Source organism: Crinia signifera, chromosome 7 (genome assembly GCF_055691185.1).
Source record: "Crinia signifera chromosome 7, ASM5569118v1, whole genome shotgun sequence".
Classification (NCBI taxonomy): Eukaryota; Metazoa; Chordata; class Amphibia; order Anura; family Myobatrachidae; genus Crinia; species Crinia signifera.
The window spans coordinates 106,526,489-106,546,273 of record NC_139223.1 but is presented as its reverse complement, the minus strand read 5'-3'; the positions used below and the strand labels follow the sequence as shown (position 1 = coordinate 106,546,273).

At 39.3% G+C, this 19,785-nt stretch overlaps 38 non-coding genes and 5 pseudogenes across 38 annotated transcripts; all 43 read left to right on the top strand.

Moving 5' to 3' along the window:
- Positions 1–25: 25 nt before the first annotated feature.
- On the top strand, positions 26–144 carry LOC146024402 (5S ribosomal RNA). Its single transcript, XR_014453785.1, has one exon. It is a non-coding gene; the product is annotated as a 5S ribosomal RNA (ribosomal RNA).
- A 345-nt stretch (positions 145–489) lies between these two features.
- Positions 490–608, top strand: LOC146023770 (5S ribosomal RNA). Its single transcript, XR_014453176.1, has one exon. It is a non-coding gene; the product is annotated as a 5S ribosomal RNA (ribosomal RNA).
- A 345-nt stretch (positions 609–953) lies between these two features.
- LOC146025579 (5S ribosomal RNA) lies at positions 954–1,072 on the top strand. The gene has a single exon (XR_014454237.1). It is a non-coding gene; the product is annotated as a 5S ribosomal RNA (ribosomal RNA).
- A 344-nt stretch (positions 1,073–1,416) lies between these two features.
- On the top strand, positions 1,417–1,535 carry LOC146022235 (5S ribosomal RNA). Its single transcript, XR_014451700.1, has one exon. It is a non-coding gene; the product is annotated as a 5S ribosomal RNA (ribosomal RNA).
- Positions 1,536–1,879: 344 nt separating this feature from the next.
- LOC146023590 (5S ribosomal RNA) lies at positions 1,880–1,998 on the top strand. Its single transcript, XR_014453002.1, has one exon. It is a non-coding gene; the product is annotated as a 5S ribosomal RNA (ribosomal RNA).
- A 344-nt stretch (positions 1,999–2,342) lies between these two features.
- On the top strand, positions 2,343–2,461 carry LOC146022234 (5S ribosomal RNA). Its single transcript, XR_014451699.1, has one exon. It is a non-coding gene; the product is annotated as a 5S ribosomal RNA (ribosomal RNA).
- Positions 2,462–2,808: 347 nt separating this feature from the next.
- On the top strand, positions 2,809–2,927 carry LOC146023631 (5S ribosomal RNA). The gene has a single exon (XR_014453042.1). It is a non-coding gene; the product is annotated as a 5S ribosomal RNA (ribosomal RNA).
- Positions 2,928–3,272: 345 nt separating this feature from the next.
- LOC146024233 (5S ribosomal RNA) lies at positions 3,273–3,391 on the top strand. The gene has a single exon (XR_014453622.1). It is a non-coding gene; the product is annotated as a 5S ribosomal RNA (ribosomal RNA).
- A 344-nt stretch (positions 3,392–3,735) lies between these two features.
- On the top strand, positions 3,736–3,854 carry LOC146021920 (5S ribosomal RNA). Its single transcript, XR_014451390.1, has one exon. It is a non-coding gene; the product is annotated as a 5S ribosomal RNA (ribosomal RNA).
- A 344-nt stretch (positions 3,855–4,198) lies between these two features.
- LOC146022939 (5S ribosomal RNA) lies at positions 4,199–4,317 on the top strand. Its single transcript, XR_014452374.1, has one exon. It is a non-coding gene; the product is annotated as a 5S ribosomal RNA (ribosomal RNA).
- A 344-nt stretch (positions 4,318–4,661) lies between these two features.
- LOC146021919 (5S ribosomal RNA) lies at positions 4,662–4,780 on the top strand. Its single transcript, XR_014451389.1, has one exon. It is a non-coding gene; the product is annotated as a 5S ribosomal RNA (ribosomal RNA).
- A 346-nt stretch (positions 4,781–5,126) lies between these two features.
- On the top strand, positions 5,127–5,245 carry LOC146023550 (5S ribosomal RNA). Its single transcript, XR_014452964.1, has one exon. It is a non-coding gene; the product is annotated as a 5S ribosomal RNA (ribosomal RNA).
- A 344-nt stretch (positions 5,246–5,589) lies between these two features.
- On the top strand, positions 5,590–5,698 carry LOC146025192 (5S ribosomal RNA; annotated as a pseudogene).
- A 344-nt stretch (positions 5,699–6,042) lies between these two features.
- On the top strand, positions 6,043–6,161 carry LOC146023270 (5S ribosomal RNA). Its single transcript, XR_014452693.1, has one exon. It is a non-coding gene; the product is annotated as a 5S ribosomal RNA (ribosomal RNA).
- Positions 6,162–6,507: 346 nt separating this feature from the next.
- Positions 6,508–6,626, top strand: LOC146022680 (5S ribosomal RNA). Its single transcript, XR_014452125.1, has one exon. It is a non-coding gene; the product is annotated as a 5S ribosomal RNA (ribosomal RNA).
- Positions 6,627–6,970: 344 nt separating this feature from the next.
- Positions 6,971–7,089, top strand: LOC146024013 (5S ribosomal RNA). The gene has a single exon (XR_014453411.1). It is a non-coding gene; the product is annotated as a 5S ribosomal RNA (ribosomal RNA).
- A 344-nt stretch (positions 7,090–7,433) lies between these two features.
- LOC146024551 (5S ribosomal RNA) lies at positions 7,434–7,552 on the top strand. The gene has a single exon (XR_014453927.1). It is a non-coding gene; the product is annotated as a 5S ribosomal RNA (ribosomal RNA).
- Positions 7,553–7,897: 345 nt separating this feature from the next.
- LOC146023356 (5S ribosomal RNA) lies at positions 7,898–8,016 on the top strand. The gene has a single exon (XR_014452777.1). It is a non-coding gene; the product is annotated as a 5S ribosomal RNA (ribosomal RNA).
- Positions 8,017–8,360: 344 nt separating this feature from the next.
- Positions 8,361–8,479, top strand: LOC146024550 (5S ribosomal RNA). The gene has a single exon (XR_014453926.1). It is a non-coding gene; the product is annotated as a 5S ribosomal RNA (ribosomal RNA).
- A 345-nt stretch (positions 8,480–8,824) lies between these two features.
- Positions 8,825–8,943, top strand: LOC146023013 (5S ribosomal RNA). Its single transcript, XR_014452445.1, has one exon. It is a non-coding gene; the product is annotated as a 5S ribosomal RNA (ribosomal RNA).
- Positions 8,944–9,287: 344 nt separating this feature from the next.
- On the top strand, positions 9,288–9,406 carry LOC146024401 (5S ribosomal RNA). Its single transcript, XR_014453784.1, has one exon. It is a non-coding gene; the product is annotated as a 5S ribosomal RNA (ribosomal RNA).
- Positions 9,407–9,751: 345 nt separating this feature from the next.
- Positions 9,752–9,870, top strand: LOC146023769 (5S ribosomal RNA). The gene has a single exon (XR_014453175.1). It is a non-coding gene; the product is annotated as a 5S ribosomal RNA (ribosomal RNA).
- A 345-nt stretch (positions 9,871–10,215) lies between these two features.
- On the top strand, positions 10,216–10,334 carry LOC146025578 (5S ribosomal RNA). Its single transcript, XR_014454236.1, has one exon. It is a non-coding gene; the product is annotated as a 5S ribosomal RNA (ribosomal RNA).
- A 344-nt stretch (positions 10,335–10,678) lies between these two features.
- Positions 10,679–10,797, top strand: LOC146022233 (5S ribosomal RNA). The gene has a single exon (XR_014451698.1). It is a non-coding gene; the product is annotated as a 5S ribosomal RNA (ribosomal RNA).
- Positions 10,798–11,141: 344 nt separating this feature from the next.
- Positions 11,142–11,260, top strand: LOC146023589 (5S ribosomal RNA). Its single transcript, XR_014453001.1, has one exon. It is a non-coding gene; the product is annotated as a 5S ribosomal RNA (ribosomal RNA).
- A 344-nt stretch (positions 11,261–11,604) lies between these two features.
- LOC146022231 (5S ribosomal RNA) lies at positions 11,605–11,723 on the top strand. The gene has a single exon (XR_014451696.1). It is a non-coding gene; the product is annotated as a 5S ribosomal RNA (ribosomal RNA).
- A 347-nt stretch (positions 11,724–12,070) lies between these two features.
- On the top strand, positions 12,071–12,189 carry LOC146023630 (5S ribosomal RNA). Its single transcript, XR_014453041.1, has one exon. It is a non-coding gene; the product is annotated as a 5S ribosomal RNA (ribosomal RNA).
- Positions 12,190–12,534: 345 nt separating this feature from the next.
- On the top strand, positions 12,535–12,653 carry LOC146024232 (5S ribosomal RNA). Its single transcript, XR_014453621.1, has one exon. It is a non-coding gene; the product is annotated as a 5S ribosomal RNA (ribosomal RNA).
- Positions 12,654–12,997: 344 nt separating this feature from the next.
- On the top strand, positions 12,998–13,116 carry LOC146021918 (5S ribosomal RNA). The gene has a single exon (XR_014451388.1). It is a non-coding gene; the product is annotated as a 5S ribosomal RNA (ribosomal RNA).
- A 344-nt stretch (positions 13,117–13,460) lies between these two features.
- On the top strand, positions 13,461–13,579 carry LOC146022938 (5S ribosomal RNA). The gene has a single exon (XR_014452373.1). It is a non-coding gene; the product is annotated as a 5S ribosomal RNA (ribosomal RNA).
- A 344-nt stretch (positions 13,580–13,923) lies between these two features.
- Positions 13,924–14,042, top strand: LOC146021916 (5S ribosomal RNA). The gene has a single exon (XR_014451387.1). It is a non-coding gene; the product is annotated as a 5S ribosomal RNA (ribosomal RNA).
- Positions 14,043–14,388: 346 nt separating this feature from the next.
- On the top strand, positions 14,389–14,507 carry LOC146023549 (5S ribosomal RNA). The gene has a single exon (XR_014452963.1). It is a non-coding gene; the product is annotated as a 5S ribosomal RNA (ribosomal RNA).
- Positions 14,508–14,851: 344 nt separating this feature from the next.
- Positions 14,852–14,960, top strand: LOC146025190 (5S ribosomal RNA; annotated as a pseudogene).
- A 346-nt stretch (positions 14,961–15,306) lies between these two features.
- On the top strand, positions 15,307–15,425 carry LOC146024614 (5S ribosomal RNA). Its single transcript, XR_014453986.1, has one exon. It is a non-coding gene; the product is annotated as a 5S ribosomal RNA (ribosomal RNA).
- A 344-nt stretch (positions 15,426–15,769) lies between these two features.
- LOC146025325 (5S ribosomal RNA) lies at positions 15,770–15,878 on the top strand (annotated as a pseudogene).
- Positions 15,879–16,224: 346 nt separating this feature from the next.
- LOC146024109 (5S ribosomal RNA) lies at positions 16,225–16,343 on the top strand. Its single transcript, XR_014453502.1, has one exon. It is a non-coding gene; the product is annotated as a 5S ribosomal RNA (ribosomal RNA).
- Positions 16,344–16,687: 344 nt separating this feature from the next.
- LOC146023284 (5S ribosomal RNA) lies at positions 16,688–16,806 on the top strand. The gene has a single exon (XR_014452707.1). It is a non-coding gene; the product is annotated as a 5S ribosomal RNA (ribosomal RNA).
- A 346-nt stretch (positions 16,807–17,152) lies between these two features.
- On the top strand, positions 17,153–17,271 carry LOC146023548 (5S ribosomal RNA). Its single transcript, XR_014452962.1, has one exon. It is a non-coding gene; the product is annotated as a 5S ribosomal RNA (ribosomal RNA).
- A 344-nt stretch (positions 17,272–17,615) lies between these two features.
- LOC146025189 (5S ribosomal RNA) lies at positions 17,616–17,724 on the top strand (annotated as a pseudogene).
- A 346-nt stretch (positions 17,725–18,070) lies between these two features.
- Positions 18,071–18,189, top strand: LOC146024230 (5S ribosomal RNA). Its single transcript, XR_014453619.1, has one exon. It is a non-coding gene; the product is annotated as a 5S ribosomal RNA (ribosomal RNA).
- Positions 18,190–18,533: 344 nt separating this feature from the next.
- Positions 18,534–18,652, top strand: LOC146025091 (5S ribosomal RNA; annotated as a pseudogene).
- Positions 18,653–18,998: 346 nt separating this feature from the next.
- LOC146022577 (5S ribosomal RNA) lies at positions 18,999–19,117 on the top strand. The gene has a single exon (XR_014452027.1). It is a non-coding gene; the product is annotated as a 5S ribosomal RNA (ribosomal RNA).
- Positions 19,118–19,461: 344 nt separating this feature from the next.
- On the top strand, positions 19,462–19,580 carry LOC146024451 (5S ribosomal RNA). Its single transcript, XR_014453832.1, has one exon. It is a non-coding gene; the product is annotated as a 5S ribosomal RNA (ribosomal RNA).
- The last annotated feature ends 205 nt before the right edge of the window (positions 19,581–19,785 follow it).

The window sequence follows — 19,785 nt, the reverse complement described above, 5'->3', positions numbered from 1 at the left end:
GAGGGCAAAAAAGAGCATGTATCTCACCTACAGCCATACCACATTGGATAGGCCCAATCTCGTCTGATCTTGGAAGCTAAGCAGTGTTGGGTCTGGTTAGTACTTGGGTGGGCGACCACAAGGGAACCCCTGGTGCTGTAGGTTTTTTCACATTACTGGCAAATTGTGTTTATTCTCCAGCTATTTAAATTGGAAACTTTTTCTTTTTATTGCCAGTACAGACATTTGGAAGAGGTCAAACAGACACAATAGCCATCACATAAAGACTTACCACACTGTTTAGGCCCAATTCCAACTGCTTTTGGCAGCTAAACAGTGTATGAGCCTCTTTAGTAGTTTCATTTAAGATCCCCTGCTAATATCATGTCCTGTAGGTCTTTTTACATTACCAACACATGATTTTTTTCAGTAAGCAAAAACAGTTAGGAAGCTTTTTTATTAGCTTACCTGGTGATAGAAGAGAAGAGGGCAAAAAAGAGCATGTATCTCACCTACATCCATACCACATTGGATAGGCCCAATCTCGTCTGATCTTGGAAGCTAAGCAGTGTTGGGCCTGGTTAGTACTTGGGTGGGAGACCACATGGGAACACCAGGTGCTGTAGGTTTTTTCACATTACTGGCAAATTGTTTTTATTCTCTATCTATTTAAATTGGAAACTTTTTCTTTTTATTGCCAGCACAGACATTTAGAAGAGGTCAAACATACACAATAGCCATCACCTAAAGACTTACCACACTGTTTAGGCCCAATTCCAACTGCTTTTGGCAGCTAAACAGTGTTGAGCCTCTTTAGTAGTTTAATTTAAGATCCCCTGCTAATATCATGTCCTGTAGGTCTTTTTACATTGCCAACACATGATTTTTTTCAGTAAGCAAAAACAGTTACGAAACTTTTTTATTAGCTTACCTGGTGATAGAAGTAGAAGAGGGCAAAAAAGTGCCTGTATCTCACCTACAGCCATACCACATTGGATATGCCCAATCTCGTCTGATCTTGGAAGCTAAGCAGTGTTGGGCCTGGTAAGTACTTGGGTGGGAGACCACATGGGAACACCAGGTGCTGTAGGTTTTTTCACATTACTGGCAAATTGTTTTTATTCTCTAGCTATTTAAATTGGAAACTTTTTCTTTTTATTGCCTGTAGAGACATTTGTAAGAGGTCAAACAGACACAATAGCCATCACCTAAAGACTTACCACACTGTTTAGGCCCAATTCCAACTGCTTTTGGCAGCTAAACAGTGTTGAGCCTCTTTAGTAGTTTAATTTAAGATCCCCTGCTAATATCATGTCCTGTAGGTCTTTTTACATTACCAACACATGATTTTTTTCAGTAAGCAAAAACAGTTAGGAAGCTTTTTTATTAGCTTACCTGGTGATAGAAGAGAAGAGGGCAAAAAAGAGCATGTATCTTACCTACAGCCATACCACATTGGATAGGCCCAATCTCGTCTGATCTTGGAAGCTAAGCAGTGTTGGGCCTGGTTAGTACTTGGGTGGGAGACCACATGGGAACACCTGGTGCTGTAGGTTTTTTCACATTACTGGCAAATTGTTTTTATTCTCTAGCTATTTAAATTGGAAACTTTTTCTTTTTATTGCCAGTACAGACATTTGGAAGAGGTCAAACAGACACAATAGCCATCACCTAAAGACTTACCACACTGTTTAGGCCCAATTCCAACTGCTTTTGGCAGCTAAACAGTGTTGAGCCTCTTTAGTAGTTTAATTTAAGATCCCCTGCTAATATCATGTCCTGTAGGTCTTTTTACATTACCAACACATGATTTTTTTCAGTAAGCAAAAACAGTTAGGAAGCTTTTTTATTAGCTTACCTGGTGATAGAAGAGAAGAGGGCAAAAAAGAGCATGTATCTCACCTACAGTCATACCACATTGGATAGGCCCAATCTCGTCTGATCTTGGAAGCTAAGCAGTGTTGGGCCTGTTTAGTACTTGGGTGGGAGACCACATGGGAACACCTGGTGCTGTAGGTTTTTTCACATTACTGGCAAATTGTTTTTATTCTCTAGCTATTTAAATTGGAAACTTTTTCTTTTTATTGCCAGTACAGACATTTGGAAGAGGTCAAACAGACACAATAGCCATCACCTAAAGACTTACCACACTGTTTAGGCCTAATTCCAACTGCTTTTGGCAGCTAAACAGTGTTGAGCCTCTTTAGTAGTTTAATTTAAGATACCCTGCTAATATCATGTCCTGTAGGTCTTTTTACATTACCAACACATGATTTTTTTCAGTAAGCAAAAACAGTTAGGAAGCTTTTTTATTAGCTTACCTGGTGATAGAAGAGAAGAGGGCAAAAAAGAGCATGTATCTCACCTACAGCCATACCACATTGGATAGGCCCAATCTCGTCTGATCTTGGAAGCTAAGCAGTGTTGGGCCTGGTTAGTACTTGGGTGGGAGACCACATGGGAACACCTGGTGCTGTAGGTTTTTTCACATTACTGGCAAATTGTTTTTATTCTCTAGCTATTTAAATTGGAAACTTTTTCTTTTTATTGCCAGTACAGACATTTGGAAGAGGTCAAACAGACACAATAGCCATCACCTAAAGACTTACCACACTGTTTAGGCCCAATTCCAACTGCTTTTGACAGCTAAACAGTGTATGAGCCTCTTTAGTAGTTTCATTTAAGATCCCCTGCTAATATCATGTCCTGTAGGTCTTTTTACATTACCCAAACATGATTTTTTTCATTAAGCCAAAACAGTTAGGAAACTTTTTTTATTAGCTTACCTGGTTATAGAAGTAGAAGAGGGCAAAAAAGTGCATGCATCTCACCTACAGCCATACCACATTGGATAGGCCCAATCTCGTCTGATCTTGGAAGCTAAGCAGTGTTGGTCCTGGTTAGTACTTGGGTGGGAGACCACATGGGAACACCAGGTGCTGTAGGTTTTTTCACATTACTGGCAAATTGTTTTTATTCTCTATCTATTTAAATTGGAAACTTTTTCTTTTTATTGCCAGCACAGACATTTAGAAGAGGTCAAACATACACAATAGCCATCACCTAAAGACTTACCACACTGTTTAGGCCAAATTCCAACTGCTTTTGGCAGCTAAACAGTGTTGAGCCTCTTTAGTAGTTTAATTTAAGATCCCCTGCTAATATCATGTCCTGTAGGTCTTTTTACATTGCCAACACATGATTTTTTTCAGTAAGCAAAAACAGTTACGAAACTTTTTTATTAGCTTACCTGGTGATAGAAGTAGAAGAGGGCAAAAAAGTACCTGTATCTCACCTACAGCCATACCACATTGGATAGGCCCAATCTCGTCTGATCTTGGAAGCTAAGCAGTGTTGGGCCTGATTAGTACTTTGGTGGGAGACCACATGGGCACACCAGGTGCTGTAGGTTTTTTCACATTACTGGCAAATTGTTTTTATTCTCTAGCTATTTAAATTGAAAACTTTTTCTTTTTATTGCCAGTACAGACATTTGGAAGAGGTCAAACAGACACAATAGCCATCACCTAAAGACTTACCACACTGTTTAGGCCCAATTCCAACTGCTTTTGGCAGCTAAACAGTGTTGAGCCTCTTTAGTAGTTTAATTTAAGATCCCCTGCTAATATCATGTCCTGTAGGTCTTTTTACATTACCAACACATGATTTTTTTCAGTAAGCAAAAACAGTTAGGAAGCTTTTTTATTAGCTTACCTGGTGATAGAAGAGAAGAGGGCAAAAAAGAGCATGTATCTCACCTACAGCCATACCACATTGGATAGGCCCAATCTCGTCTGATCTTGGAAGCTAAGCAGTGTTGGGCCTGGTTAGTACTTGGGTGGGAGACCACATGGGAACACCAGGTGCTGTAGGTTTTTTCACATTACTGGCAAATTGTTTTTATTCTCTAGCTATTTAAATTGGAAACATTTTCTTTTTATTGCCTGTAGAGACATTTGTAAGAGGTCAAACAGACACAATAGCCATCACCGAAAGACTTAACACACTGTTTAGGCCCAATTCCAACTGCTTTTGGCAGCTAAACAGTGTTGAGCCTCTTTAGTAGTTTAATTTAAGATCCCCTGCTAATATCATGTCCTGTAGGTCTTTTTACATTACCAACACATGATTTTTTTCAGTAAGCAAAAACAGTTAGGAAGCTTTTTTATTAGCTTACCTGGTGATAGAAGAGAAGAGGGCAAAAAAGAGCATGTATCTCACCTACAGCTATACCACATTGGATAGGCCCAATCTCGTCTGATCTTGGAAGCTAAGCAGTGTTGGGCCTGGTTAGTACTTGGGTGGGAGACCACATGGGAACACCAGGTGCTGTAGGTTTTTTCACATTACTGGCAAATTGTTTTTATTCTCTAGCTATTTAAATTGGAAACTTTTTCTTTTTATTGCCTGTAGAGACATTTGTAAGAGGTCAAACAGACACAATAGCCATCACCTAAAGACTTACCACACTGTTTAGGCCCAATTCCAACTGCTTTTGGCAGCTAAACAGTGTTGAGCCTCTTTAGTAGTTTAATTTAAGATCCCCTGCTAATATCATGTCCTGTAGGTCTTTTTACATTACCAACACATGATTTTTTTCAGTAAGCAAAAACAGTTAAGAAGCTTTTTTATTAGCTTACCTGGTGATAGAAGAGAAGAGGGCAAAAAAGAGCATGTATCTCACCTACAGCCATACCACATTGGATAGGCCCAATCTCGTCTGATCTTGGAAGCTAAGCAGTGTTGGGCCTGGTTAGTACTTGGGTGGGAGACCACATGGGAACACCAGGTGCTGTAGGTTTTTTCACATTACTGGCAAATTGTTTTTATTCTCTAGCTATTTAAATTGAAAACTTTTTCTTTTTATTGCCAGTACAGACATTTGGAAGAGGTCAAACAGACACAATAGCCATCACCTAAAGACTTACCACACTGTTTAGGCCCAATTCCAACTGCTTTTGGCAGCTAAACAGTGTATGAGCCTCTTTAGTAGTTTCATTTAAGATCCCCTGCTAATATTATGTCCTGTAGGTCTTTTTACATTACCAAAACATGATATTTTTCATTAAGCCAAAACAGTTAGGAAACTTTTTTATTAGCTTACCTGGTGATAGAAGTAGAAGAGGGCAAAAAAGTGCATGTATCTCACCTACAGCAATACCACATTGGATAGGCCCAATCTCATCTGATCTTGGAAGCTAAGCAGTGTTGGGCCTGGTTAGTACTTGGGTGGGAGACCAAATGGGAACACCAGGTGCTGTAGGTTTTTTCACATTACTGGCAAATTGTTTTTATTCTCTAGCTATTTAAATTGGAAACTTTTTCTTTTTATTGCCTGTAGAGACATTTGTAAGAGGTCAAACAGACACAATAGCCATCACCTAAAGACTTACCACACTGTTTAGGCCCAATTCCAACTGCTTTTGGCAGCTAAACAGTGTTGAGCCTCTTTAGTAGTTTAATTTAAGATCCCCTGCTAATATCATGTCCTGTAGGTCTTTTTACATTACCAACACATGATTTTTTTCAGTAAGCAAAAACTGTTAGGAAGCTTTTTTATTAGCTTACCTGGTGATAGAAGAGAAGAGGGTAAAAAAGAGCATGTATCTCACCTACAGCCATACCACATTGGATAGGCCTGATCTTGGAAGCTAAGCAGTGTTGGGCCTGGTTAGTACTTGGGTGGGAGACCACATGGGAACACCTGGTGCTGTAGGTTTTTTCACATTACTGGCAAATTGTTTTTATTCTCTAGCTATTTAAATTGGAAACTTTTTCTTTTTATTGCCAGCACAGACATTTAGAAGAGGTCAAACATACACAATAGCCATCACCTAAAGACTTACCACACTGTTTAGGCCCAATTTTAACTGCTTTTGGCAGCTAAACAGTGTTGAGCCTCTTTAGTAGTTTAATTTAAGATCCCCTGCTAATATCATGTCCTGTAGGTCTTTTTACATTACCAACACATGATTTTTTTCAGTAAGCAAAAACAGTTAGGAAGCTTTTTTATTAGCTTACCTGGTGATAGAAGAGAAGAGGGCAAAAAAGAGCATGTATCTCACCTACAGCCATAACACATTGGATATGCCCAATCTCGTCTGATCTTGGAAGCTAAGCAGTGTTGGGCCTGGTTAGTACTTGGGTGGGAGACCACATGGGAACACCTGGTGCTGTAGGTTTTTTCACATTACTGGCAAATTGTTTTTATTCTCTAGCTATTTAAATTGGAAACTTTTTCTTTTTATTGCCAGTACAGACATTTGGAAGAGGTCAAACAGACACAATAGCCATCACCTAAAGACTTACCACACTGTTTAGGCCCAATTCCAACTGCTTTTGGCAGCTAAACAGTGTATGAGCCTCTTTAGTAGTTTCATTTAAGATCCCCTGCTAATATCATGTCCTGTATGTCTTTTTACATTACCAAAACATAATTTTTTTCATTAAGCCAAAACAGTTAGGAAACTTTTTTATTAGCTTACCTGGTGATAGAAGTAGAAGAGGGCAAAAAAGTGCATGTATCTCACCTACAGCCATACCACATTGGATAGGCCCAATCTCGTCTGATCTTGGAAGCTAAGCAGTGTTGGGCCTGGTTAGTACTTGGGTGGGAGACCACATGGGAACCCCTGGTGCTGTAGGTTTTTTCACATTACTGGCAAATTGTGTTTATTCTCCAGCTATTTAGATTGGAAACTTTTTCTTTTTATTGCCAGTACAGACATTTGGAAGAGGTCAAACAGACACAATAGCCATCACCTAAAGACTTACCACACTGTTTAGGCCCAATTCCAACTGCTTTTGGCAGCTAAACAGTGTTGAGCCTCTTTAGTAGTTTCATTTAAGATCCCCTGCTAATATCATGTCCTGTAGGTCTTTTTACATTACCAACACATGATTTTTTTCAGTAAGCAAAAACAGTTAGGAAGCTTTTTTATTAGCTTACCTGGTGATAGAAGAGAAGAGGGCAAAAAAGAGCATGTATCTCACCTACATCCATACCACATTGGATAGGCCCAATCTCGTCTGATCTTGGAAGCTAAGCAGTGTTGGGCCTGGTTAGTACTTGGGTGGGAGACCACATGGGAACCCCTGGTGCTGTAGGTTTTTCACATTACTGGCAAATTGTGTTTATTCTCCAGCTATTTAGATTGGAAACTTTTTCTTTTTATTGCCAGTACAGACATTTGGAAGAGGTCAAACAGACACAATAGCCATCACATAAAGACTTACCACACTGTTTAGGCCCAATTCCAACTGCTTTTGGCAGCTAAACAGTGTATGAGCCTCTTTAGTAGTTTCATTTAAGATCCCCTGCTAATATCATGTCCTGTAGGTCTTTTTACATTACCAACACATGATTTTTTTCAGTAAGCAAAAACAGTTAGGAAGCTTTTTTATTAGCTTACCTGGTGATAGAAGAGAAGAGGGCAAAAAAGAGCATGTATCTCACCTACATCCATACCACATTGGATAGGCCCAATCTCGTCTGATCTTGGAAGCTAAGCAGTGTTGGGCCTGGTTAGTACTTGGGTGGGAGACCACATGGGAACACCAGGTGCCGTAGGTTTTTTCACATTACTGGCAAATTGTTTTTATTCTCTATCTATTTAAATTGGAAACTTTTTCTTTTTATTGCCAGCACAGACATTTAGAAGAGGTCAAACATACACAATAGCCATCACCTAAAGACTTACCACACTGTTTAGGCCCAATTCCAACTGCTTTTGGCAGCTAAACAGTGTTGAGCCTCTTTAGTAGTTTAATTTAAGATCCCCTGCTAATATCATGTCCTGTAGGTCTTTTTACATTGCCAACACATGATTTTTTTCAGTAAGCAAAAACAGTTACGAAACTTTTTTATTAGCTTACCTGGTGATAGAAGTAGAAGAGGGCAAAAAAGTGCCTGTATCTCACCTACAGCCATACCACATTGGATATGCCCAATCTCGTCTGATCTTGGAAGCTAAGCAGTGTTGGGCCTGGTTAGTACTTGGGTGAGAGACCACATGGGAACCCCAGGTGCTGTAGGTTTTTTCACATTACTGGCAAATTGTTTTTATTCTCTAGCTATTTAAATTGGAAACTTTTTCTTTTTATTGCCTGTAGAGACATTTGTAAGAGGTCAAACAGGCACAATAGCCATCACCTAAAGACTTACCACACTGTTTAGGCCCAATTCCAACTGCTTTTGGCAGCTAAACAGTGTTGAGCCTCTTTAGTAGTTTAATTTAAGATCCCCTGCTAATATCATGTCCTGTAGGTCTTTTTACATTACCAACACATGATTTTTTTCAGTAAGCAAAAACAGTTAGGAAGCTTTTTTATTAGCTTACCTGGTGATAGAAGAGAAGAGGGCAAAAAAGAGCATGTATCTCACCTACATCCATACCACATTGGATAGGCCCAATCTCGTCTGATCTTGGAAGCTAAGCAGTGTTGGGCCTGGTTAGTACTTGGGTGGGAGACCACATGGGAACACCAGGTGCCGTAGGTTTTTTCACATTACTGGCAAATTGTTTTTATTCTCTATCTATTTAAATTGGAAACTTTTTCTTTTTATTGCCAGCACAGACATTTAGAAGAGGTCAAACATACACAATAGCCATCACCTAAAGACTTACCACACTGTTTAGGCCCAATTCCAACTGCTTTTGGCAGCTAAACAGTGTTGAGCCTCTTTAGTAGTTTAATTTAAGATCCCCTGCTAATATCATGTCCTGTAGGTCTTTTTACATTGCCAACACATGATTTTTTTCAGTAAGCAAAAACAGTTACGAAACTTTTTTATTAGCTTACCTGGTGATAGAAGTAGAAGAGGGCAAAAAAGTGCCTGTATCTCACCTACAGCCATACCACATTGGATATGCCCAATCTCGTCTGATCTTGGAAGCTAAGCAGTGTTGGGCCTGGTTAGTACTTGGGTGAGAGACCACATGGGAACACCAGGTGCTGTAGGTTTTTTCACATTACTGGCAAATTGTTTTTATTCTCTAGCTATTTAAATTGGAAACTTTTTCTTTTTATTGCCTGTAGAGACATTTGTAAGAGGTCAAACAGGCACAATAGCCATCACCTAAAGACTTACCACACTGTTTAGGCCCAATTCCAACTGCTTTTGGCAGCTAAACAGTGTTGAGCCTCTTTAGTAGTTTAATTTAAGATCCCCTGCTAATATCATGTCCTGTAGGTCTTTTTACATTACCAACACATGATTTTTTTCAGTAAGCAAAAACAGTTAGGAAGCTTTTTTATTAGCTTACCTGGTGATAGAAGAGAAGAGGGCAAAAAAGAGCATGTATCTCACCTACAGCCATACCACATTGGATAGGCCCAATCTCGTCTGATCTTGGAAGCTAAGCAGTGTTGGGTCTGGTTAGTACTTGGGTGGGCGACCACAAGGGAACCCCTGGTGCTGTAGGTTTTTTCACATTACTGGCAAATTGTGTTTATTCTCCAGCTATTTAAATTGGAAACTTTTTCTTTTTATTGCCAGTACAGACATTTGGAAGAGGTCAAACAGACACAATAGCCATCACATAAAGACTTACCACACTGTTTAGGCCCAATTCCAACTGCTTTTGGCAGCTAAACAGTGTATGAGCCTCTTTAGTAGTTTCATTTAAGATCCCCTGCTAATATCATGTCCTGTAGGTCTTTTTACATTACCAACACATGATTTTTTTCAGTAAGCAAAAACAGTTAGGAAGCTTTTTTATTAGCTTACCTGGTGATAGAAGAGAAGAGGGCAAAAAAGAGCATGTATCTCACCTACATCCATACCACATTGGATAGGCCCAATCTCGTCTGATCTTGGAAGCTAAGCAGTGTTGGGCCTGGTTAGTACTTGGGTGGGAGACCACATGGGAACACCAGGTGCTGTAGGTTTTTTCACATTACTGGCAAATTGTTTTTATTCTCTATCTATTTAAATTGGAAACTTTTTCTTTTTATTGCCAGCACAGACATTTAGAAGAGGTCAAACATACACAATAGCCATCACCTAAAGACTTACCACACTGTTTAGGCCCAATTCCAACTGCTTTTGGCAGCTAAACAGTGTTGAGCCTCTTTAGTAGTTTAATTTAAGATCCCCTGCTAATATCATGTCCTGTAGGTCTTTTTACATTGCCAACACATGATTTTTTTCAGTAAGCAAAAACAGTTACGAAACTTTTTTATTAGCTTACCTGGTGATAGAAGTAGAAGAGGGCAAAAAAGTGCCTGTATCTCACCTACAGCCATACCACATTGGATATGCCCAATCTCGTCTGATCTTGGAAGCTAAGCAGTGTTGGGCCTGGTAAGTACTTGGGTGGGAGACCACATGGGAACACCAGGTGCTGTAGGTTTTTTCACATTACTGGCAAATTGTTTTTATTCTCTAGCTATTTAAATTGGAAACTTTTTCTTTTTATTGCCTGTAGAGACATTTGTAAGAGGTCAAACAGACACAATAGCCATCACCTAAAGACTTACCACACTGTTTAGGCCCAATTCCAACTGCTTTTGGCAGCTAAACAGTGTTGAGCCTCTTTAGTAGTTTAATTTAAGATCCCCTGCTAATATCATGTCCTGTAGGTCTTTTTACATTACCAACACATGATTTTTTTCAGTAAGCAAAAACAGTTAGGAAGCTTTTTTATTAGCTTACCTGGTGATAGAAGAGAAGAGGGCAAAAAAGAGCATGTATCTTACCTACAGCCATACCACATTGGATAGGCCCAATCTCGTCTGATCTTGGAAGCTAAGCAGTGTTGGGCCTGGTTAGTACTTGGGTGGGAGACCACATGGGAACACCTGGTGCTGTAGGTTTTTTCACATTACTGGCAAATTGTTTTTATTCTCTAGCTATTTAAATTGGAAACTTTTTCTTTTTATTGCCAGTACAGACATTTGGAAGAGGTCAAACAGACACAATAGCCATCACCTAAAGACTTACCACACTGTTTAGGCCCAATTCCAACTGCTTTTGGCAGCTAAACAGTGTTGAGCCTCTTTAGTAGTTTAATTTAACATCCCCTGCTAATATCATGTCCTGTAGGTCTTTTTACATTACCAACACATGATTTTTTTCAGTAAGCAAAAACAGTTAGGAAGCTTTTTTATTAGCTTACCTGGTGATAGAAGAGAAGAGGGCAAAAAAGAGCATGTATCTCACCTACAGTCATACCACATTGGATAGGCCCAATCTCGTCTGATCTTGGAAGCTAAGCAGTGTTGGGCCTGTTTAGTACTTGGGTGGGAGACCACATGGGAACACCTGGTGCTGTAGGTTTTTTCACATTACTGGCAAATTGTTTTTATTCTCTAGCTATTTAAATTGGAAACTTTTTCTTTTTATTGCCAGTACAGACATTTGGAAGAGGTCAAACAGACACAATAGCCATCACCTAAAGACTTACCACACTGTTTAGGCCTAATTCCAACTGCTTTTGGCAGCTAAACAGTGTTGAGCCTCTTTAGTAGTTTAATTTAAGATACCCTGCTAATATCATGTCCTGTAGGTCTTTTTACATTACCAACACATGATTTTTTTCAGTAAGCAAAAACAGTTAGGAAGCTTTTTTATTAGCTTACCTGGTGATAGAAGAGAAGAGGGCAAAAAAGAGCATGTATCTCACCTACAGCCATACCACATTGGATAGGCCCAATCTCGTCTGATCTTGGAAGCTAAGCAGTGTTGGGCCTGGTTAGTACTTGGGTGGGAGACCACATGGGAACACCTGGTGCTGTAGGTTTTTTCACATTACTGGCAAATTGTTTTTATTCTCTAGCTATTTAAATTGGAAACTTTTTCTTTTTATTGCCAGTACAGACATTTGGAAGAGGTCAAACAGACACAATAGCCATCACCTAAAGACTTACCACACTGTTTAGGCCCAATTCCAACTGCTTTTGACAGCTAAACAGTGTATGAGCCTCTTTAGTAGTTTCATTTAAGATCCCCTGCTAATATCATGTCCTGTAGGTCTTTTTACATTACCCAAACATGATTTTTTTCATTAAGCCAAAACAGTTAGGAAACTTTTTTTATTAGCTTACCTGGTTATAGAAGTAGAAGAGGGCAAAAAAGTGCATGCATCTCACCTACAGCCATACCACATTGGATAGGCCCAATCTCGTCTGATCTTGGAAGCTAAGCAGTGTTGGTCCTGGTTAGTACTTGGGTGGGAGACCACATGGGAACACCAGGTGCTGTAGGTTTTTTCACATTACTGGCAAATTGTTTTTATTCTCTATCTATTTAAATTGGAAACTTTTTCTTTTTATTGCCAGCACAGACATTTAGAAGAGGTCAAACATACACAATAGCCATCACCTAAAGACTTACCACACTGTTTAGGCCAAATTCCAACTGCTTTTGGCAGCTAAACAGTGTTGAGCCTCTTTAGTAGTTTAATTTAAGATCCCCTGCTAATATCATGTCCTGTAGGTCTTTTTACATTGCCAACACATGATTTTTTTCAGTAAGCAAAAACAGTTACGAAACTTTTTTATTAGCTTACCTGGTGATAGAAGTAGAAGAGGGCAAAAAAGTACCTGTATCTCACCTACAGCCATACCACATTGGATAGGCCCAATCTCGTCTGATCTTGGAAGCTAAGCAGTGTTGGGCCTGATTAGTACTTTGGTGGGAGACCACATGGGCACACCAGGTGCTGTAGGTTTTTTCACATTACTGGCAAATTGTTTTTATTCTCTAGCTATTTAAATTGAAAACTTTTTCTTTTTATTGCCAGTACAGACATTTGGAAGAGGTCAAACAGACACAATAGCCATCACCTAAAGACTTACCACACTGTTTAGGCCCAATTCCAACTGCTTTTGGCAGCTAAACAGTGTTGAGCCTCTTTAGTAGTTTAATTTAAGATCCCCTGCTAATATCATGTCCTGTAGGTCTTTTTACATTACCAACACATGATTTTTTTCAGTAAGCAAAAACAGTTAGGAAGCTTTTTTATTAGCTTACCTGGTGATAGAAGAGAAGAGGGCAAAAAAGAGCATGTATCTCACCTACAGCCATACCACATTGGATAGGCCCAATCTCGTCTGATCTTGGAAGCTAAGCAGTGTTGGGCCTGGTTAGTACTTGGGTGGGAGACCACATGGGAACACCAGGTGCTGTAGGTTTTTTCACATTACTGGCAAATTGTTTTTATTCTCTAGCTATTTAAATTGGAAACATTTTCTTTTTATTGCCTGTAGAGACATTTGTAAGAGGTCAAACAGACACAATAGCCATCACCGAAAGACTTAACACACTGTTTAGGCCCAATTCCAACTGCTTTTGGCAGCTAAACAGTGTTGAGCCTCTTTAGTAGTTTAATTTAAGATCCCCTGCTAATATCATGTCCTGTAGGTCTTTTTACATTACCAACACATGATTTTTTTCAGTAAGCAAAAACAGTTAGGAAGCTTTTTTATTAGCTTACCTGGTGATAGAAGAGAAGAGGGCAAAAAAGAGCATGTATCTCACCTACAGCTATACCACATTGGATAGGCCCAATCTCGTCTGATCTTGGAAGCTAAGCAGTGTTGGGCCTGGTTAGTACTTGGGTGGGAGACCACATGGGAACACCAGGTGCTGTAGGTTTTTTCACATTACTGGCAAATTGTTTTTATTCTCTAGCTATTTAAATTGGAAACTTTTTCTTTTTATTGCCTGTAGAGACATTTGTAAGAGGTCAAACAGACACAATAGCCATCACCTAAAGACTTACCACACTGTTTAGGCCCAATTCCAACTGCTTTTGGCAGCTAAACAGTGTTGAGCCTCTTTAGTAGTTTAATTTAAGATCCCCTGCTAATATCATGTCCTGTAGGTCTTTTTACATTACCAACACATGATTTTTTTCAGTAAGCAAAAACAGTTAAGAAGCTTTTTTATTAGCTTACCTGGTGATAGAAGAGAAGAGGGCAAAAAAGAGCATGTATCTCACCTACAGCCATACCACATTGGATAGGCCCAATCTCGTCTGATCTTGGAAGCTAAGCAGTGTTGGGCCTGGTTAGTACTTGGGTGGGAGACCACATGGGAACACCAGGTGCTGTAGGTTTTTTCACATTACTGGCAAATTGTTTTTATTCTCTAGCTATTTAAATTGAAAACTTTTTCTTTTTATTGCCAGTACAGACATTTGGAAGAGGTCAAACAGACACAATAGCCATCACCTAAAGACTTACCACACTGTTTAGGCCCAATTCCAACTGCTTTTGGCAGCTAAACAGTGTATGAGCCTCTTTAGTAGTTTCATTTAAGATCCCCTGCTAATATTATGTCCTGTAGGTCTTTTTACATTACCAAAACATGATATTTTTCATTAAGCCAAAACAGTTAGGAAACTTTTTTATTAGCTTACCTGGTGATAGAAGTAGAAGAGGGCAAAAAAGTGCATGTATCTCACCTACAGCAATACCACATTGGATAGGCCCAATCTCATCTGATCTTGGAAGCTAAGCAGTGTTGGGCCTGGTTAGTACTTGGGTGGGAGACCAAATGGGAACACCAGGTGCTGTAGGTTTTTTCACATTACTGGCAAATTGTTTTTATTCTCTAGCTATTTAAATTGGAAACTTTTTCTTTTTATTGCCTGTAGAGACATTTGTAAGAGGTCAAACAGACACAATAGCCATCACCTAAAGACTTACCACACTGTTTAGGCCCAATTCCAACTGCTTTTGGCAGCTAAACAGTGTTGAGCCTCTTTAGTAGTTTAATTTAAGATCCCCTGCTAATATCATGTCCTGTAGGTCTTTTTACATTACCAACACATGATTTTTTTCAGTAAGCAAAAACTGTTAGGAAGCTTTTTTATTAGCTTACCTGGTGATAGAAGAGAAGAGGGTAAAAAAGAGCATGTATCTCACCTACAGCCATACCACATTGGATAGGCCTGATCTTGGAAGCTAAGCAGTGTTGGGCCTGGTTAGTACTTGGGTGGGAGACCACATGGGAACACCTGGTGCTGTAGGTTTTTTCACATTACTGGCAAATTGTTTTTATTCTCTAGCTATTTAAATTGGAAACTTTTTCTTTTTATTGCCAGTACAGACATTTGGAAGAGGTCAAACAGACACAATAGCCATCACCTAAAGACTTACCACACTGTTTAGGCCCAATTCCAACTGCTTTTGGCAGCTAAACAGTGTATGAGCCTTTTTAGTAGTTTCATTTAAGATCCCCTGCTAATATCATGTCCTGTAGGTCTTTTTACATTACCAAAACATGATATTTTTCATTAAGCCAAAACAGTTAGGAAACTTTTTTATTAGCTTACCTGGTGATAGAAGTAGAAGAGGGCAAAAAAGTGCATGTATCTCACCTACAGCAATACCACATTGGATAGGCCCAATCTCATCTGATCTTGGAAGCTAAGCAGTGATGGGCCTGGTTAGTACTTGGGTGGGAGACCAAATTGGAACACCAGGTGCTGTAGGTTTTTTCACATTACTGGCAAATTGTTTTTATTCTCTAGCTATTTAAATTGGAAACTTTTTCTTTTTATTGCCTGTAGAGACATTTGTAAGAGGTCAAACAGACACAATAGCCATCACCTAAAGACTTACCACACTGTTTAGGCCCAATTCCAACTGCTTTTGGCAGCTAAACAGTGTTGAGCCTCTTTAGTAGTTTAATTTAAGATCCCCTGCTAATATCATGTCCTGTAGGTCTTTTTACATTACCAACACATGATTTTTTTCAGTAAGCAAAAACTGTTAGGAAGCTTTTTTATTAGCTTACCTGGTGATAGAAGAGAAGAGGGCAAAAAAGAGCATGTATCTCACCTACAGCCATACCACATTGGATAGGCCTGATCTTGGAAGCTAAGCAGTGTTGGGCCTGGTTAGTACTTGGGTTGGAGACCACATGGGAACACCTGGTGCTGTAGGTTTTTTCACATTACTGGCAAATTGTTTTTATTCTCTAGCTATTTAAATTGGAAACTTTTTCTTTTTATTGCCAGTACAGACATTTGGAAGAGGTCAAACAGACACAATAGCCATCACCTAAAGACTTACCACACTGTTTAGGCCCAATTCCAACTGCTTTTGGCAGCTAAACAGTGTATGAGCCTTTTTAGTAGTTTCATTTAAGATCCCCTGCTAATATCATGTCCTGTAGGTCTTTTTACATTACCAAAACATGATTTTTTTCATTAAGCCAAAACAGTTAGGAAACTTTTTTATTAGCTTACCTGGTGATAGAAGTAGAAGAGGGCAAAAAAGTGCATGTATCTCACCTACAGCCATACCACATTGGATAGGCCCAATCTTGTCTGATCTTGGAAGCTAAGCAGTGTTGGGCCTGGTTAGTACTTGAGTGGGAGACCACATGGGAACACCAGGTGCTGTAGGTTTTTTCACATTACTGGCAAATTGTTTTTATTCTCTATCTATTTAAATTGGAAACTTTTTCTTTTTATTGCCAGCACAGACATTTAGAAGAGGTCAAACAGACACAATAGCCATCACCTAAAGACTTACCACACTGTTTAGGCCCAATTCCAACTGCTTTTGGCAGCTAAACAGTGTTAAGCCTCTTTAGTAGTTTAATTTAAGCTCCCCTGCTAATATCATGTCCTGTAGGTCTTTTTACATTACCAACACATGATTTTTTTCAGTAAGCAAAAACAGTTAGGAAGCTTTTTTATTAGCTTACCTGGTGATAGAAGAGAAGAGGGCAAAAAAGAGCATGTATCTCACCTACAGCCATACCACATTGGATAGGCCCAATCTCGTCTGATCTTGGAAGCTAAGCAGTGTTGGGCCTGTTTAGTACTTGGGTGGGAGACCACATGGGAACACCTGGTGCTGTAGGTTTTTTCACATTACTGGCAAATTGTTTTTATTCTCTAGCTATTTAAATTGGAAACTTTTTCTTTTTATTGCCAGTACAGACATTTGGAAGAGGTCAAACAGACACAATAGCCATCACCTAAAGACTTACCACACTGTTTAGGCCCAATTCCAACTGCTTTTGGCAGCTAAACAGTGTATGAGCCTCTTTAGTAGTTTCATTTAAGATCCCCTGCTAATATCATGTCCTGTAGGTCTTTTTACATTACCAAAACATGATATTTTTCATTAAGCCAAAACAGTTAGGAAACTTTTTTATTAGCTTACCTGGTGATAGAAGTAGAAGAGGGCAAAAAAGTGCATGTATCTCACCTACAGCAATACCACATTGGATAGGCCCAATCTCATCTGATCTTGGAAGCTAAGCAGTGTTGGGCCTGGTTAGTACTTGGGTGGGAGACCAAATGGGAACACCAGGTGCTGTAGGTTTTTTCACATTACTGGCAAATTGTTTTTATTCTCTAGCTATTTAAATTGGAAACTTTTTCTTTTTATTGCCTGTAGAGACATTTGTAAGAGGTCAAACAGACACAATAGCCATCACCTAAAGACTTACCACACTGTTTAGGCCCAATTCCAACTGCTTTTGGCAGCTAAACAGTGTTGAGCCTCTTTAGTAGTTTAATTTAAGATCCCCTGCTAATATCATGTCCTGTAGGTCTTTTTACATTACCAACACATGATTTTTTTCAGTAAGCAAAAACTGTTAGGAAGCTTTTTTATTAGCTTACCTGGTGATAGAAGAGAAGAGGGCAAAAAAGAGCATGTATCTCACCTACAGCCATACCACATTGGATAGGCCTGATCTTGGAAGCTAAGCAGTGTTGGGCCTGGTTAGTACTTGGGTGGGAGACCACATGGGAACACCTGGTGCTGTAGGTTTTTTCACATTACTGGCAAATTGTTTTTATTCTCTAGCTATTTAAATTGGAAACTTTTTCTTTTTATTGCCAGTACAGACATTTGGAAGAGGTCAAACAGACACAATAGCCATCACCTAAAGACTTACCACACTGTTTAGGCCCAATTCCAACTGCTTTTGGCAGCTAAACAGTGTATGAGCCTTTTTAGTAGTTTCATTTAAGATCCCCTGCTAATATCATGTCCTGTAGGTCTTTTTACATTACCAAAACATGATTTTTTTCATTAAGCCAAAACAGTTAGGAAACTTTTTTATTAGCTTACCTGGTGATAGAAGTAGAAGAGGGCAAAAAAGTGCATGTATCTCACCTACAGCCATACCACATTGGATAGGCCCAATCTCGTCTGATCTTGGAAGCTAAGCAGTGTTGGGCTTGGTTAGTACTTGGGTGGCAGACCACATGGGAACACCAGGTGCTGTAGGTTTTTTCACATTACTGGCAAATTGTTTTTATTCTCTATCTATTTAAATTGGAAAGTTTTTCTTTTTATTGCCTGTAGAGACATTTGTAAGAGGTCAAACAGACACAATAGCCATCACCTAAAGACTTACCACACTGTTTAGGCCCAATTCCAACTGCTTTTGGCAGCTAAACAGTGTTGAGCCTCTTTAGTAGTTTAATTTAAGATCCCCTGCTAATATCATGTCCTGTAGGTCTTTTTACATTACCAACACATGATTTTTTTCAGTAAGCAAAAACAGTTAGGAAGCTTTTTTATTAGCTTACCTGGTGATAGAAGAGAAGAGGGCAAAAAAGAGCATGTATCTCACCTACAGCCATACCACATTGGATAGGCCCAATCTCGTCTGATCTTGGAAGCTAAGCAGTGTTGGGCCTGGATAGTACTTTGGTGGGAGACAACATGAGAACACCTGGTGCTTTAGGTTTTTTCACATTACTGGCAAATTGTTTTTATTCTCTAGCTATTTAAATTGGAAACTTTTTCTTTTTATTGCCAGTACAGACATTTGGAAGAGGTCAAACAGACACAATAGCCATCACCTAAAGACTTACCACACTGTTTAGGCCCAATTCCAACTGCTTTTGGCAGCTAAACAGTGTATGAGCCTCTTTAGTAGTTTCATTTAAGATCCCCTGCTAATATCATGTCCTGTAGGTCTTTTTACATAACCAAAACATGATTTTTTTCATTAAGCCAAAACAGTTAGGAAACTTTTTTATTAGCTTACCTGGTGATAGAAGTAGAAGAGGGCAAAAAAGTGCATGCGTCTCACCTACAGCCATACCACATTGGATATGCCCAATCTCGCCTGATCTTGGAAGCTAAGCAGTGTTGGGCCTGGTTAGTACTTGGGTGGGAGACCACATGGGAACACCAGGTGCTGTAGGTTTTTTCACATTACTGGCAAATTGTTTTTATTCTCTAGCTATTTAAATTGGAAACTTTTTCTTTTTATTGCCTGTAGAGACATTTGTAAGAGGTCAAACAGACACAATAGCCATCACCTAAAGACTTACCACACTGTTTAGGCCCAATTCCAACTGCTTTTGGCAGCTAAACAGTGTTGAGCCTCTTTAGTAGTTTAATTTAAGATCCCCTGCTAATATCATGTCCTGTAGGTCTTTTTACATTACCAACACATGATTTTTTTCAGTAAACAAAAACAGTTAGGAAGCTTTTTTATTAGCTTACCTGGTGATAGAAGAGAAGAGGGCAAAAAAGATCATGTATCTCACCTACAGCCATACTACATTGGATAGGCCCAATCTCGTCTGATCTTGGAAGCTAAGCAGTGTTGGGCCTGGTTAGTGCTTGGGTGGGAGACCACATGGGAACACCTGGTGCTGTAGGTTTTTTCACATTACTGGCAAATTGTTTTTATTCTCTAGCTATTTAAATTGGAAACTTTTTCTTTTTATTGCCAGTACAGACATTTGGAAGAGGTCAAACAGACACAATAGCCATCACCTAAAGACTTACCACACTGTTTAGGCCCAATTCCAACTGCTTTTGGCAGCTAAACAGTGTTGAGCCTCTTTAGTAGTTTAATTTAAGATC